Source organism: Capra hircus, chromosome 2 (genome assembly GCF_001704415.2).
Source record: "Capra hircus breed San Clemente chromosome 2, ASM170441v1, whole genome shotgun sequence".
Lineage (NCBI taxonomy): Eukaryota > Metazoa > Chordata > Mammalia > Artiodactyla > Bovidae > Capra > Capra hircus.
Window position 1 is genome coordinate 28931963 of NC_030809.1, and position 11465 is coordinate 28943427.

Below are 11465 nucleotides of genomic sequence, written 5' to 3' on the forward strand. Positions count from 1 at the left end.
CCAGAATCCCCCTCATGTTTCCTTCTAGTCACTCCTTCCCCTGCAGATGTAACCACTATTCTGCCTTCCAACAACGAATGTTTTTCCTGTTTTTGCATGGGTTGCAACTGGAATCGCCTGGCATGCCTCTCCCTCTCTGAGGTAGAAAAATTGCTGCTGCTGCTTCTCATAAGGATTCCCTTAGTAAAGATACATGTGTCTCTGGTAGCCCTTGTCTTTGCCATTATACCCCAGATCTTTCCTTCTCCACCAGGAAGGCCCTGGGAAAGTAGGAGATGAAGATGCACTGAGCCATAAGATGGTCGTGTCTAGCCTCACATGATTCCAAATAACAGTCTTCCCTCTGCTCTGTTCAATGCACCCCTTCCCGCCTCAACTGAAATCCCTTTCTCACTCAGGGTGATGAGCTTTCAGAAACTCTGCTGTTATTTCCTGTGGTCTGGCAGTCCCTGACCCACTAGGTCTGTCCTTTCATGCCCAAACTACAATTGTGGGTGTGGTTTTGTTCACTTCCAAAGGATTCCTGATGTCATGTAGGTTAATGGACGTGGGTTAAGGACTCTAGGTGTTCCGTCTCAAGGGGGCAGTGTTGCCTAACACCGTGAGATAATCCAATCCTTGGCCCAGTCAAGAAGCCCCATTACAGTTACTATCATCAAACCTGTGTCACATAGGAGGAGCGTAGGCTCAAAGAAATTTAAAGGATTTGCCCAAAACTATGTATTTTGTAAGTGACAAGAATTAGACTTTGGGAATGCCATTTGATGCAGGTCTAGAAAACTGGGTGTCTCCTGAAGACCTCTATTCAAAGACACTAAAATGGACCAGTTGCGTTGTTGTATTATATATTTTTCTATCTCGTACTTAAAAGAACTCTGGGAGACAGGCGTTTTTATTTCCATATGGCATATGCAGAAACTGAGGTCCAGAGAAATTGTTTTCCCTAAAGTCACAGGGATGGTGGGACTAAGTTAAGATTCAACACCTTTGAACCCATCCATAGACGACTCCCAAAGCCTGGCTCTTTTCTGTGTCCTGAGCCACACTAAGCAGAAGGTTTTCGACAATTGCAGATATGAGTGGTACATGGATAGGGTAGGAGACTGGGGCGACATTCCAGAGAGAACAAAACATGAACCACAAAGGGGCTGATTTGATTCTCCATTACTGTGGAGCAAATCACCTCCAATTTTAGTGGCTTAAAATAACAATTTATTATTATCTTCACAGTCCAATAGGACACTCAGCTGGGCAGTTGTCACTGGGGGTCTTTTCTGCAATTGCAGTCAGATGGAGGTTGGAGATGGAGTCATCTGAAGACTAAATTGGGCTGGATATCCAAGAGAGGGCTTTTTACAATCACATGTCTGGCATCTCATCTGAATTATTTCAGATGAGATGAAACAGATGGGGACTAGCCAGGAATTTCTCTCTCGCCACATGGCCTTTGCCTGTGCCTTGCTTAGACTTTCTCATAGCATGGTTGTCTCAGAGCAGACAGACTTCATACATGGTGACTGGCTTCCCCTAACATTCCAAAAGGCTGAGGCAGAAGCTGCAAGACTTCTTATACCCTGTCTTTGGGAGTCATGCAGTATCATTTCCAAAGCTTGCTATCCATGAAGATGAATCATCGGGCAAGCCAAGATTCAAGGACAGAAGACAATACTTAGATGTGAATATCTAGGAAGTGTGCTTCTATAGGGACCATCTTTAGAGATTAGTTGCAACAAGGGGCTGAGGCAGGAAGGATCAACTCAGGGGATGGCATGTAGTCCTGCTTCAGCGGAACATGGTGTGCAAGAGAGAAAAAACTAGAGGTGATGGTTTGTGGCAGAGAATGGAGGGCTTCAATGACGCATTCAGGAATTGTGTATGTGGGTACACACTGGGTTTTTAGGCTGCCTGGCATCTGAGCCTCTTTCCTATGCTGGGGTATCCTCCTTAGTGGATGTCTTAGTGAGAAATCAGATACTCACTCCCTTGACCCCCAGCAGGAAGGTCACAGAACTATGACCTCAACAGTGTACAACCAAAGCAATGATCCCACTCAGGACTCTGAGTCTTCAGCAAGTGACCCAAAGAAGCAGATGATTATTTATGAGTCATCCTAGAGGCAGCACCAGTCAGTTCTCACGGTGGTGGTGGCTATGTGAGAGCGAAGCCCAGGGAAAGCAGCTCCCTAATCAGGCTGTTCCTGGGCAAGACCTGAATGAGGTTCTGGCTGCCTAACTTCTCTTGGTACTTGACTATTTCCCGAGCCTGATTCTTGAGGCTTCCTGTCAGTTCTGTGAACTGCCTGATATCATTCCAGTAAATTCCACTTCTACTTAAGTGAACCAGAGTCCATTTCTACTGTTTGCAATTAAGTACCCTAATCGGTACAAAGACCCATTGAAAGCTTCAGCCAAAGGAAATGACATGATTAGAGCACTTTGTGGGAGAGAAAAATAGGAAAATCTGATAGAGATGGATCAAAGAGGTTAGATGGGAGGCTGTCATGACATCTGAAGTGTGTGATGAACTATGATATTGACAGTGCCAATGAAGGGGGAGAATGGGCAGGTTTTGGGAAGTCATAGAATATGGAAAAGAAAGGAGAGGAGAAAGTCCAAGTTGACAGGAATTTTGAGCCTTAATAATGAGAAAAAATGATGTTACAAAGAGAGGGAGAACTAATTTGAGAGGGAAATCATTCATTCATTCAGTTAACAAACATTAAATGCCTGCTCTATGCCAGGCACTGTTCTAGGCATTAAGAAGTCAGCAGTGAACAAAGTCCCTGTTCAGGTGATAGCTCAGTTGGTAAAGAATTTGCCTGCAATGCAGGAGACCCCGGTTCGATTCTTGGGTCAAGAAGATCCCCTGGAGAAGGGATAGGCTACCCACTCCAGTATTCTTGGGCTTCCTTTGTGGCTCAGCTGGTAAACAAACAAACAAACAAACCACCTGCAATGCAGGAGAACTGGGTTTGATCCCTGGGTTGGAAAGATCCCCTGGAGAAGGGAAAGGCTACCCACTCCAGTATTCAGGCCTAGAGAATTCCATGGGCTGTATAGTCCACGGCATCACAAAGAGTCGAACACGACTGATCAGCTTTCAGTGAATAAAGTGAAATTTCATTCCTTGTATTAACAAGTATATGCATGAGATCATGAAACTGCCTTCATAAAGCTTCAGTTTGTGGTGCCACAAACACATGGCAAAATATGTCTAGCTGGCATCCAGAACTTCAAGAAGGATCCTATGAAGGAAGGCTGGGCCTAAAGACAGATTGGTAGTCATTCCCAAAGACATTCATTCATTCACTTATTGAGCACCTACTACGTACTTAGTACCATTTTTGCCATATTGTTCAACTGCTAAGTCATGTCTGACTCTTTGTGACCCCATGTTCTGCAGCATGCCAGGCTTCCCTGTCCTTCACTATCTCTTGGAGTTTGCTCAAACTCATGTCCCTTGAGTCAATGATGCCATCCAGCCATTTCATCCTCTGTCATCCGATTCTCCTCCTGACCTCAATCTTGTATCCAGTGTCAGGGTCTTTTCCAATGAGTTGGCTCTTCATGTCAGGTGGCCAAAGTACTGTAGCTTTAGCTTCAGCGTCAGCCCTTCCAGTGAATAGTCAGGTTGGATTTCCTTTAGGAGTGACTGGTCTGATCTCCTTGCTGTCCAAGGGACTCTCAAGAGTCTTCTCCAGCACCACAATTCCAGCATCAATTCTTCAGTGCTCAGCCTTCTTTATGGTCCAACTCTCACATCCGTACATGACTACTGGAAAAACTATAGCTTTGACTTGGCAAAGTGATGTCTCTGCTTTTAATACGCTGTCTAGGTAAGTGGTTGTAAGTACTTTGGCTGTTGTTCTGAGATAGGAAGACTGGAGAATTTTGAGCACAGCAGGTGCACTGCATGATTAATGTTATGCTTTAAAAGGATCACTCTGGCTGCTATGTATAGAGTATGCTGGCGATATGCGAGGGCAGAAGCAAGGAGATCAACTAAGAGATAACCACAGTCATTCAAAGCAAGAGACCACAGTGTCTTGCACCATGATGGTAATGATTGAGGAGGTGACATGTGTCCAAACTCTAGCTATAAACTGAAGGAAATCCAACAACATCTGCTGATGGATTGGATGTGAGATGTCAGGGAACTAAAGGTGCCCAATGACTCCAGTGCTTTTGACAGGAAGATCAGCTGGCATTTATGGAACTGGAAGGATTGAGAATTATATCTAAATCTTAAAAAGAGAGCAAAGTTGTTCCTAGCCTTCCTGTCTGCCCGCCTGTCTGAATAATGTGGCTGAAAAGCCATGATGTCGGGGCCAACCAAAGTGAAGCAAGCATGTAGGGGCAGAGTGGACACCGGGTTGGCATAAGTTATCAAGGCCAAGATAGGAGAAGATGATATCTGCAAGGGGAGTGGAGGGAGCAGCAGCAGCAGCTAGGAATAGGTTACTTACAAAGGGATAAATCCAACAAGAAGAGAGAAGGAAGTTATGCAAATAAAAAGGGAGAAAATATCATAAATCCTGTAGTGTTAGATGGGAATTAAGGTATTGTGTGAACAAACGGTTTTCTCCACACATTGATAAATGATTGATAGATATATAGATAGATCATATGTGTGTGTTTAATCAGACACAAATTTCCTAGCACTCTCCATAAGAGACCTGGAAGCAGTGATACCTCATAACAATGAGCACGCCTGGCACCCAGGTCTTGTTTTCTACATATCTTTCTCCATTAAAAGAAACAAAGGTCCCTTGGAGAAATGGCTGGTTACAGCACTTGAGCAGAGAAAGTACAAGATGAACCTGGAATATCCTGTTTTGAGAAAGTAAGGAAGTACTCAAAGAATTGTGGTGACAGAAGTCAGCGTGGCAGCTGGCCAACTCTGGGAAATTCTAAGCATCAAAATGAATAATGAAGCACTGAGTAAAACACTCACATCTGTAATATTGTTGCATAAAGCTGTATAGCCCAAATCTAATCATGAGGAAACAACAAATAAACCCAAGTTGAGGGACATTCTACGATACAATAGGTCTGTAGTCTTCTGAGTCATCCTGGTCATAAAAGTAAAGGAAACCTTAGGAACTGTCTCAGACTGAAGGAGACTGGGAAGACACAACAGCTAAATGCAATGAGTAATTCTGGACTGGATCCTTTCATCATTAGACCAGCTGAGGAAAGTTCAGTAAGATCTGGCAATTAGATAGTATTAATGTATCAGTGTTAATTTCCTGATTGTGAGTATTGTATTGGGTTATTAAGAAAGTGAAAAGTTTGTGAAAGTGTTAGTAGCTTAGTGGTGTCTGACTCTGCGATCCCATAGACTCTAGCCCGCCAGGTTCCTCTGTCTGTGGGATTCTCCAGGCAAGAATACTGGAGTGGGTTGCCATTCCCTTCTCCAGGGGATCTTCCCGACCCAGGGATCGAACCTAGGTCTCCCACATTGCAGGCAGATTCTTTACTGTCTGAGACACGAGGGAATATACCCTAAAGTATGTACACTAAAATGTTAGGCATTGGCGTGCTGCAATTCATGGGGTCACAAAGAGTCGGACACGACTGAGCGACTGAACTGAACTGAACTGAGGCAACTTTTTCAGGAAGCAGTTCAGGGAAGGGGAAAGTTCTTTGTACCTGAGGCAGTGGAGAATGAGAGGAGGATGGGGCAGACATCAAACATATGGACCAAAGGGTTAAATATGTCTAAGGGGAGGACATTTAATGATGTATAGTGTTGCAAAGAGATCCAAGATCAAGACGGGGGAAAAGGTATTAAAATTATTTTCTACATTGTTAATCATGACAGCATCTTTATACTTATGTACTACAATGGAAAATGTATCAGCTATTCCATTTACAACAATACTGGATATGCGTTTGGATTTGAAGACCCTTCTGACAACTTCTCAGTTCTTTAGGCCCTGAAATTCAGAGGTCAGAAGCCTGCTTTCCCTACAAAGCATTATGATTTTAAGAAGAAAATCCCAATGACATAATCATATTAGCTCTTGTCAGGCTGCTGCTGCTAAGTCGCTTCAGTCGTGTCCGACTCTGTGCGACCCCACAGAAGCCCACCACACTCCCCTGTCCCTGGGATTCTCCAGGCAAGAACACTGGAGTGGGTTGCCATTTCCTTCTCCAATGCACGAAAATGAAAAGTGAAAGCGAAGTCACTCAGTCGTGTCCAACTCTTAGTGACCCATGGACTACAGCCTACCAGGCTCCTCCGTCCATGGGATTTTCCAGGCAAGAGTACTGGAGTGGGGTGCCATTGCCTTCTCCAAGCTCTTGTCAGGAGGTCTCCCTAATTCCTAGTTTTAAAAGGGTTCTTTTACAATTTAACATATTCTAATGATGTAATTCGATGATCACATTTTGAACAAAAATATTCTGGAAATGAAGTTGTTATCATGCCCAAGTAATACATGTGCATTAAAGGTAAATGAAAAATGTAGATAAAAGGGAGATAAAATTTTAAACCACCTATAATTCCATCATCCAAAAATAATGTTAGCATTTTGCTGCCTCTTTTAATGACTTAAAAAATGCAACTCACATCTATAATTTTTTTGTTGCAATAAAGGAGGGATCCTTCCTTGTGCTATTTTGCATCTTGCACACCCACCCTCTCCTAGATGAAGAGCAGTTTCAGTCCCTAAATATACTTCCAACCACCTCATTTTTAAGGGCACAGCGAGGAATTCCATCCAGCAGATGGGCAGCGATTTATGTAATTATGTTCCTATTTGCGGACTTTTATGTTGGGCGCAGAGAGACCTCACCACACTACTTGCCCTCGAAGCCTGAACGACTGAGATGGGAGGTTGGGTGACAGCTGGGTCCCACGGACACGGTTTTAAGCACACAGGGACCGAGGAAAGAGAGTCAGCGAGGCAGCGGCCGGCGGAGAGCAAAAAGCCTAAGGAGTCGGATTTGGGAGCGACGTGAGGCAGAGAGTGGGGTATACGCAAGGGCATGGGGCGCCGAATGGGTGGAACCCGAAATCCTTGGAACTGGAGCGAGACCCCAGGAGGGCGGCGGTCCAGGCGGAAAGCTGGTGCGCCGCCGCTAGGCACCAACAGAGGGCGCTGGGTCCACAGCAGTTCCAAGTGGGCGGGTCCCAGCTGCGGGCCAGATGTGCGAAGCTGGACCACGGGAGACTTAAGCTCTCCCCTAGCCCCTGCAGACCCGCAGGCGAGGGGAGAGGGAAGAAGGGACGGCAGGGGGCAAATGTGGTGGCAGGATCCCCACGTCGCTGCCCTGCAGGCTCCGGGACTGTTTTTCATTGTGGGGGTAGAAGCGTGGGAACCTCCCGCCCAGAGGGGGCGCCATGTACCGATTCCCAGAAAAACGCGGTACCGGCTGGCTCAGCAGGACAGAACCCGGTCCATCCCGCGGGGCGTCACGCCAAGAGAGACCCACGCGGCTGTCTGCGGCGGGAAAGAGAGCCGGCCTTGAGGGCTTTGAGCTCTTGCGTCCTCAGACACACCACACACACACCATGCGCTCTTTCTGCGTTCCAGGAGGAAGAAACTGAGGCAGAGAAGGACTGAGCACCGAGTAGACCTCTCCTCCCCATATTGTCTGGAGCGGAGAAGTTGGGCATAAGGCCACAGCCCGAAGCTTTAATTAAGGACCCCTGGCCAGGGACTACCCCCTGGGACCCCGCCCCCTTGACCTGCCTCAGGTCCCCACCCCGGGCCGCTTCCAGGACTCCGGAGTGATCAGCTGCTGCGCACTCGGTGTAATTGGCGGTGCAGGCCCTGCCTGGCAGAGGACCGGCGGGCGGCGCAGGGGAGGGCGAGGGGCTTAATTGCAGGGCTTTCGGATCGTAGTCTGGACTGCAGATCCGCTTGTTGGGGGTGCGTAGGGTATGGACACTTGGCTCGGCGAACCCCTCCCCACCCTGGAGGAAGCCAAAAGACCTTCGGGTTCGGTAGTTGGATCCCTTCCCCGAGAACGGGGGATTAGGGGCTTGAACCCCAGCGAGAGTTTGGGGGGATTAGGGGCTTGAGCCCCAGAGAGAGTTTGGGGGAGAAGACTGGGAAGTCTCCGGAGAGCTAGGGTATGGAGGAGGGGGACAGATTCCAAACCCCCCATCCCAACCCCAAAAGCCCTGGTTCGTCTTGTCCGAGACTCCTCCCTAGTTCTGACCCTCTCCCCTCCCCTTTCTACCGCCCCCGTCACCCCCCTTCTCGTATCCCCAGGGCGCTCCCACCCTGGGGAAGAATGTGCCCTCCTAGCGCACCCTTGCCATGGTAACGGCACACCCCCACCCCCGCGTACCGCAGCGGCCGGGCCTGGCCCGGAGGGCGGCGAGAAAAGGGCGGGGGGCGCCTCCCAGCCCCGCGGACACACCTCAACTGCCCTGGTTGCCACAGCAACCGGGGGAGTTTTGAAGTGCGCAGCCGCGAAGTGGCAAAAGGGCGCTGCTCCGGATCCGGCACCCCTCTAATCCATCAGCAGATGACCCTGGCTCCTGGGAAAGACTGCAATCCCCCAACTTCAAGGACGAAATCCAGCGAGGGATCATGGGGCGAGGACAATCCTAGGGAGCAAAGGCAGCCGGAGGGCCCCCAAACAGCCTGGAACTTGAAAAGGGATCCCCTTGAGCCAGCCCGTCCCCCTCCCCCAGCGGAGCCCGAGGGGGCCGCTGGCAGCAGGAAGCCCGGGAAGGGCCCGGAGGCGCGCAGGCCCCACAGCAGAGCGGTGATTACAGGGACCTGTCCCTCCCGCCCCCGGCTCGCACTCTCATTAAGTCATTTTTTCCCCTGTTGGAAAGTCCCCGAGCCTTGAGCGCAGGGGTTGGGGCGACCGCAGGCAGCTGCCGGCAACCACATGAGAAGGGGCGGGGGGAGCGAAGGAGGGAGGCCTCGACTAGGGCCTGGCCAAGCTCCAACGTGGAAGGCCCCCTGCCGGGGGCTAGCTAAGGGCGCATTAATTCGGAGGAAGGCAAGGGAGGGCCCGGATGCCCCCGACCTTGCTTCTCACCCACCTGGCCCTCCTACAGCTGCAGAGGCCTCTGCCTTTGCCTCTCCTTCTTTTTTCTGGCCCAGGGACCTTGGGCAACTGAAAAGCAGGATGCCTGGGTTCTGATCCCCCACTCCAGTCTGGCTGCCTCTCCCTGACCCTTAACCCCACCACTGCTTGCTGATCTATCCACCCGTTCTCTCTTAGGTCCCTCCCTTCTAACCTTTGGGACCATCCAGGCTCCATGGTACTTTTTCCTCCTGCAAGGAGTTGGCCCAGTGTCCATCAAGGTGAAAGGTGTTGGGGTGGGGATGGCTTTCTCCCCATCTGAATGAACTCTAGTCCACCTTCTGTTCTCATTTCCATATCTGAACCTTGGTCCTTTCTGAGCTGTTGGCAAGTTCTTCCTCCCATTTACCTTTACCATCCCACTTTAGTTCAGTCTATTTCCCCTATTTCCAATCAGCACATTGATTTCTGCCTCACTTTTCAGCCAGTGTGTATAAGCCCAGTGCCTCTTGGGCCCCATTTCCCACCCCTTATTACCTGCACATCTCCATTTAGGGTCCCAACCAAGTCCCACACACTCCTTTTCAAATGTAGGGTCCAGCTTTGCTTTCAACTCTAGTCAGCTTCAGACCCAGAGAGAGGTTGGGGAGTGGGCAACACCCTATTTGTTCCTTCTCCAACTTTCCCTCTCTTTCTTTACAAGGTAAAGTTAGCATATATCAGATCACCATGAGAATTTCCCTGGTGGCTCAGCGGTAGGTAATCTGCCTGCAATGTAGGAGACACAGTTTCGATCCCTGGGTTGGGAACATTTCCTAGAGGTGGAAATGGCAGCCCACTCCAGTATTCTTGCCTGGGAAATCCCGTGGACAGAGGAGCCTGGTGGGCTATAGTCCATGGGGTCACAAAGAGTCGGACACAACTTAGTGACTAAACAACAACAGCTCACCATGACTTGACTTGGTTTGACTGGGATATGCCCCCCACAACCTGGTGTCCATTGCTCCACCCCCCCAGCTCACCCCTCCCTCTAGAGGTATACCTTCTACAGTGTTATAGCTCCTACCTCATTATCCCAAACCTCATTCTGTATCTCTCATCTTCAGTCTCTCCTCCCCCAGCTCTGTCCTCCTAAAGCCTGGAAGGCAGAGGAGGCTGAAGCCGCAGCTAATGATACAGTGGACGCTGCTGGGGGCTAGAGGGGTTGGGAGCGCCTCCCCAGGCCTTCATTGCCTCTCCCTTACCTCCTACCCTGAATGGGAGGGAGAAAGAAGGCAGGTAACCCAGCCCCCACAGCTCTCTCCTGAGTGAACAAGAGGAAAGGAATGAGGCAGGTGTGTCTGGCTGCTCCTGCCCACCCCTCCTCCCAGGGGACTCTCACCCGCCTGCCTGTGGGGCTGTCTTTGGGGGGATGGGGAGAGAAACCCTGTCTTTTCCAGAGGCAGAAGAGCTGAGCTTATGGAAGGCCCTGCTGCTTTAGGCATGTCTGGGAGCTGTTGGGATGCAGGCAGTTGGAGGGAAGGGAGCTAAGGGCAAGTGAGTGGGGGCAGCTCACCCAGGTGGTGAGCCTACGGGGTGCATCACCAGGAGGGCCTCCTTCCTTCTCACCCCTACTCAGGGGTGCAGAGACATGAGTTAGGGCCAGGGAGGTATGGAGATGTGTGTAGGCTGGCAACTAGGAAAAGGAACAAGACTTCATCCTTGGCTGGTTCATCAAGAAGGGTGCCATTCTGGGGTAAACTGAGACAGGCAGCAGGACTCTCAACTGTGAGCAGTTGACAAAGAGTACTTTCCCCAAGATCCTGACCCTGCCTCCCTCTCCACTGCCTCCTCCTTGAGGGTCTATTCCAGAAAAACATCAGCTCTGAGAGCCAAGGAGAGGGTAACACTGGACCTAGGCTGCCAGCTCCACAGTGTTCTTCCGAGGGTCTAGACGGGAGGCCAACTGACCTGCCAAAGGGTACCCCAAGCTGGGGATCTGGGGGCACAAGACGCCCAGAAAGGATGTCCCCCCTGGCCCAGCCTCACTTACACACCCCGCCTCCCCTACCTGGACTCAGAGAGACCAGAATCCAGACAGTGAGTCTCCTGGCCCTCCCCCGCCACCCTTCTCCCCAGCCGCGCCTCCTAGCCCCACCTGCTCCCCGGGGCGCTGGGCTGGCTGGGTTGAGCTGGGTCTTGCCCAGGATTACTGCTCTCAGAGTGCCTCCTGTCTCTGCTGACGGGTGCTGCTGGCCAACACTCGTCCTGGCTTGTGGCAGAGGGCTCAGGCACAAGGTGGACAGCTAGAGCTCTGGCCTCCAGGGCTCCTGATCTGGCCCCTTGCCAACTTCCCCATCTAATCCAGGGCTTATCTCTGGTTGTCTCTCCTACCTGGCCCTCTGCTGTCAACTTGTCCCCAGTCATTCAGTTCCCCAGACAGCAATCTATGTGGGAATCAGACCATGACACTTGCCTGCCTAAGACCCT